The sequence below is a fragment of the Perognathus longimembris genome, chromosome 16, assembly GCF_023159225.1.
Source record: "Perognathus longimembris pacificus isolate PPM17 chromosome 16, ASM2315922v1, whole genome shotgun sequence".
In the NCBI taxonomy this organism is placed as follows: Eukaryota; Metazoa; Chordata; class Mammalia; order Rodentia; family Heteromyidae; genus Perognathus; species Perognathus longimembris.
The window spans coordinates 31,108,020-31,114,248 of NC_063176.1; positions in this window are offsets into that span (position 1 = coordinate 31,108,020).

Genomic DNA, 6,229 nt, shown 5'->3' on the forward strand with positions numbered 1-6,229 from the left:
GCAGTGTTCAGGCCCTGAGTTCAAGCCCCAGGACTGGCAAAAAAAAAAATGTTTTACACAAAGTTTTAAATATACTAACTTGTTGCTTTGGCTAGCCTTGAACTTTAGTCCTCCTGATTTCTACTTTTTGAGTAGCTAGGATTACAGGTATGAAACACCAGTGCCCTGTGTTGTAATACTTCCCCCCTCCATTTCCCTCCCTCCCTCCCTCTCTCCCTCCCTCCTTCTCTCTCTTTGTGCTGGTACTAAGGCTTGAACTCAGGGCCTAGTGTCTAAGCTTTTCACTTAAGGCTGGTACTCTACCTCCTGAGCCACTGCTTTACTAACTTTTTGCTGGCTAACTGGGGGTAAGAGTTTCTTGCATCTTCATTCTGGGCTGGCTTTGAACAATCCTCAGACCTTAGCCTCCTGATTAGCTAGGACTACAGGCCTCAGTCACAGGGACCCATGTATATGTTTTGAAGGTAGGAAGTATGGGATATCCATCTTTGTTTTTTCTTGTGGCTTTTTGTATTGACTTAGGGATCATTTATGGTACTGCAATTTTTTTTTCTCCAAATATGAGGATTTTGATAAAGATGACACTGAATTTATAGATCAGATCAAGTGGCATAGTTTTTCCAACAATCATAAGTCTCCAATCTGTGCAGGTCCTGTCTCCCATTTGTGTCTTCTATAATTTCTTTTAGCCACAGTTTACAATCTCACTGTACAGGGTTTTTCTTATTTCATTGCTTAAGTTTATTTGTAGTGTTTCCTTTCTAATTGCTATTCTAAATAAGATGTTTTTAAATTTCCTTTTCAAATTTGTTCATTATTAATATACAGAAATACAGCTGGATTTTTCTTTATGTGGATTTTGCATCCAGCAGCTTAACTGATATTTTTAACTCAGTGATTAGGTGATTTTTCTCCTTTGTTCTGTCAATGTGGCAGAACATATTAATTTATTTTCTCAGTTGAACCATCCTTGCATCCCAGAGATAAATCCCACGTGATTATAATGTACAATTCTTGAGAGCTTGTTTGGAGGTTCTAGCAGGGGAGCGCAGCTACTTGTATACCCATGACCAAAGACCGGTCCTCCTCTATTGGGGATGGTCGTCCTCTTCGACCAAGCGCGCAGCCTTGGGAGAGATGCACATGGAGTGGTGAGGAAAAATGGGTACTACACCTGCCTAGCCAGCCGGATTAGCCGAATCAACTCTAGCGATCAATGGGGTAACAGATGTCGCAGCCAGATCGCCCTCATGTCCATGTACAGTTCTTTTAATGATCTGTTGAATTTGGCTTCCTAATGTTTGTTGAGATTTTTAGTGTCTTTGTTTGTTATGGGTGTTGGATTGCAGTGTTGGGGATTATTATGGCCTGGGAAAGGCTGCCCTTCCACCAGCCTTGGGACAATGGAAGTCCCACCTTCTGGCCTCCACCCCTTGGGAGGTGAACACGTGCATGCCACCATGATGGGGTTGTCCCGCCCACAAAGGGAAGTTTCGTGATGTCACTTGATGAACGTGACCCCTAGCCTATGACTGGCCCTTTGGCCAGCCCCCTTTCTTTCCCGCCATTACTTCTATATAAGTGCCCTTCCATATTAAAGTCTTTGAGAAGCTTCCCACCACCGCAGCGTGTCCCTGATGCCTTCCTTTTCGCCTCCGCCCTTGGTAACATGTGGGGGGACTGGGGGGAGGGGAAGCTTCAGCAACCCTTCCTCAACTTAGCGCTTGCCCATGTGAGCACGCCTTTGGCCTTCCGCTGGCGGAGGGCCAGGCTGAGTGCTCTTTCATAGAGTTTGTGGTTACCATTCTCCCCGTGGGGGGAGAAAGGGGGTGTCCAAACCCCAACATTGCAGTTTTTTTTTTTTTTTTTTTTTTTGGCCAGTCCTGGGGCTTGGACTCAGGGCTGCGCACTGTCCCTGGCTTCTTTTTGCTCAAGGCTAGCACTCTGCCACTGAGCCACAGCGCCACTTCTGGCCATTTTCTGTATATGTGGTGCTGGGGAATCGAACCCAGGGTCTCATATATATGAGGCAGGCACTCTTGCCACTAGGCCATATCCCCAGCCCCCTGGATTGCAGTTTTGTTGTTATTTCATTGCCAAGTTTTGGTAACAGTATAATATTGGCCAAGTAAAGTAAATTTTGAAGTTTTCCTTGCTCTTCAATTTTTCAGAAGAGTTTACTTCATCAAATATTTGTTGAGATTGTTCAGCATAGCCATCTGATTCCATTTTTGTTGGTAGATTTTTGGCTGCAGACTCACTCTCCCTTCACTTGTTTAGACTCATATTTCCCTATGATTCAGCCTTTGGAGTTAGTGATTTTCTAAGAACTTATATAGTTCTTTTGGGTTTTTCAAGTTGTTGCTATATTATAATTGTTTATAGTAGTCTTTAGCATTACCAGAATCTTCCCAAATTTGCTATTATTTTCAAGAACATCTTTTATATTTTTATTTTTTAATTTCTATTATTAACTTTAGCTTAGGTTTTTTTTACTACTGTTTTTGTAGGAAATAAGGTTGTTTACTTTGAGGTATTTAAAAATTATGAGGGTGTTCTGATATAAAATTCAGTTAGTGTGATATTTACATTATCACTATGTTTTTGTGTATTTTCATTGTCACTTGTCTCAAGATCTTTTCTAACTTCCCTTTTGATATTTTTTTACTCATTTTTCTTGGAGAATATCTTGTTTAATTTTTGCATATTGATGAATTTTCCAATTTACCTGTGCCATTGATTTCTAGTGTTTTTGTTATTTGAAGAAAGACTTGCTATGGATTTAGTCTTTCTAAGTTGGTTAAGGCTTTTTAATGACCTAACATGTGATCTGTCCTAGAGAATGCTCCAAAAGCTGCTGAAGAAAATAAGTTCATATTATATTGACATGTACAATATTATGTACATAGCTTTGGTGTACATTTGCCCTAAGGGGCATTCACATTGCACTTCATGTTATATCCATTATTGAAAGTGGAGATACTGAAATCTATCTATATGGGTTGCTGTTTCTCTTTTCATTGTTGTCAGTGTTTATATATTTACATATACTTATGTGCACAAATATTTATAATTGCTGTATCTTCTTGGGGGACCCCTTTATCATTATATCTAGGTATGTGTTATGGAAATTCCTGCTTAGAGGGATTTATGGGTTTATCTCAAGTTCAAAATCTCTTATTCCCTCTAGTGTCAGTCTGTGGTACTGCAGGTTCTCTGGTGCAGCTGCAAATCTCAGTCTTGTTAGTAGCTGTCCCAACCTTGGCAGTGGATATGTTTGAGGATTTTCAGAATCATAAAACATGTGATGGAGTAGTCAGGGGTGAAGTAGTTAGGGTCACTTGGGTTCTAGTGACAGCACAGATACATTGACTGTGCAGATACATGTCTACCCAGCAGACCCCAATGCTCTCACTTTATAATCATTGTGAATGTGTAGATGTTCTTCCTAATTTTTTTTCTTTTTTTTATTATAAAACTGATGTACAGAGAGGTTACAGTTTCATATGTTAGGCATTGGATACATTTCTTGTACTGTTTGTTACCTTATCCCTTATCCCCCCCTCCCCCTCTTCCTAATTTTTTTACTTAATTGGTCTTGTCTGAACTTTGTTTTCTTTGAGGCCAAGAAGATTCATCTGGTATTATTAATCAGGCCTTTTACCATTGCTTTTGCATGATTATTTTTGTGTGGGTGTGCTGGGACTAGGGCCTGGACACTGTTCCTTAATTGCTTTATTTTTCTCAAAGTTGATGCTTCCCATTTGGGCCATGGCTCTGCTTCTGGATTTTTTTCTTTGGTTAATTTGAGGTAAGAGTCTCATAGACTTCCTTGCTGGGCTGGTTTTGATCTTCAGATCTCAGAATCCTAAGCACCAGGAACTTAGTCATGATTATTAACTGCTTGCTTAATTAATTAACACTTTATTTTTCTTTGTTCAAGAAGTGTCTTACATAATAAATCCTAAATTTATTACATATATTTGTTCCTTTTCTAATTTATTTTTTAAAATTTATTTTATTGTCAAAGTGAAGTACAGAAGGGTTACAGTTTCATCTGTAATACAATAAGTACATTTCTTATCCAATTTGTTACCTCCTTCCTCATTTTTCCCCTGCCTCTTCCTTCCCATTTCCCTTTTCCTCCATGAGTTGTACAGTTGGTTAGTACCAAAAGGTTTTGTTAAGTATTACTGTTGCATTGGTTTGTCTTTTTATCCTTTGTCTATTGATTTTGGTGTTCTGTTTCCCTTTCCTAATTCCAATACATGTATATACAATATCCAGGGTATTAAAATCAGTTACAGTGCTATCAGGGGTAAAACCACGTGAAGGGAATATGGAAAAAGAAGAAAAAAAGGGCATGGTTTCACATGGCATGTTGATAATAACTACAACAGTCCCTAATGGCCATTTAGTTCTCCCTTTGCATAACGTACTGATCTGGAAATCTTTGCCCGTATGAAATGCTTCAAAAAGCAGTTCTGCAGGCCCAAGGCTCAGCTCATAAAGTGGTGATTCCCAGTTATTTTGTTAGATGGTTGTTACGTTTGTGTCTGGGCTGGAATTTGGACTTCTTTTGGAACTCTGTTCTAATAACCATCAAGTAATGGAACAATGAACTCTTCACACCTCAATGTGTTCATTATTTTATTGTCAACACATCTTTTTGAAGGGAGAGAGCTTGGAAGTTGGAGGGGCTTAAAATGAGGAAAACTGACAAATAGGCCAACTGTAATGTTTATATTTACAGTGAAGTAAGAGAAGAAGAAGTAAGAGAAATTTAACATACTGAATATCACCAGTGGATGCTATAAAGTTTTAGGCATCTTTTTTAAAATATAAGGAGATTTCATTTCCCCATATTTTTCTCTATATTATTAACACTTCATTTGTTCAAATGTTTGTAAAGTGTATTTTTTTTTTCTTCTTCTTTTTGGTGGTCCTGGGGCTTGACTGGACTTGGGTGCTGTCTCTGAGCTTCTTTTGCTCAAGGCTAGCACTCTACTAGTTGAGCCACAGTGCGTACTACTTCTGGCTTTTTCTTAGTAGTTTATTGGAGATAAGAGTCTCACAGGCCTTCCTGCCTGGTGTAGATTTGAACCTCAGATCACAGCCTCTTGAGTAGCTAGGATTGCAGATGTGAGCCACCAGTACCAGCTAAGTGTGTTTCTTAATTAAAAAAAAAAATCAAAGAGGTAGAGAAACAAGCTCTTGAAAAGGTGCTGGCATATTTTCCTCCAATTATTGTATAATCCTGCAAAGAAGTTATTCAAAAAAAGGGACTAAGTTTTGTATTAAATTGTATAATAAAAGTCCTTCCCAGTATGCAGATTTTTTTTTTTTTTTTTTGCATTCTTGGTCCTTGGGCGTTGGGCCTTGGGCCTGGGCACTGTCCCTGAGCTCTTCAGCTCAAGGCTAGTACTCTACCACTCACAACCCCAACACCACGTCCAGTTTTTCTGGTGGTTAATTGGAGCTCAGAGTCTCAGGGTCTTTCCTGCCTGGGCTGGCTTTAAACTGTAATCTTCAGATCTCAGCCTTTTGAGTAGTTAGGAGTATAGGTGTGAGCCACTGGTGCCTGGCATGCTGAACATTTTTAAGGGTTATGAAAAGGTATTCATGAAACTTCACGTTTTCAAACACAGCACAAAGTAAGCTTTCTATGTGTTAGCATTTGTAATTAAAAAATTTTATTTGTGTTTTTAAATAAGCTAACAAATTGTACATATTTACAGCAATAAACTACTGAAGTTGCACAATTACTTTTATTTATTACAGCTGATGGCTTTTGACACCAGCCTTTCAAATGTGTTGTTGGTTTTTCTTTTGCCTCAACGTTTAAAATTAATAGTACGAAAGCAAACAAATACATGTTTTTATACCAAAGCCACACTATAAACAAAAGTATAGAGTGAACGACAGTCTTGTGACTGTGAGGGTATGTGTGAGTCCTGAAATTGAGAGCACAAGCATCTCTTGTGTCCATACCTGATTGCATGTAGATTGATTTTGTATTTTACAGGAATATGCAATTATTGAATGATTAGGAATAGAAAAAACAAAGGCCATTAAAGGGGAAAAGGGTCAGGAATCAGAGGCCACTGAATAGATCCTTATCCAGTAAATCTATGCCTTTCTAATCACAGTTGACAGGCTTCATGGATTTTGGTCCACAGATAGCTTTTGATGTAATGAAGGCATAATATCACATACACTAAACATATTA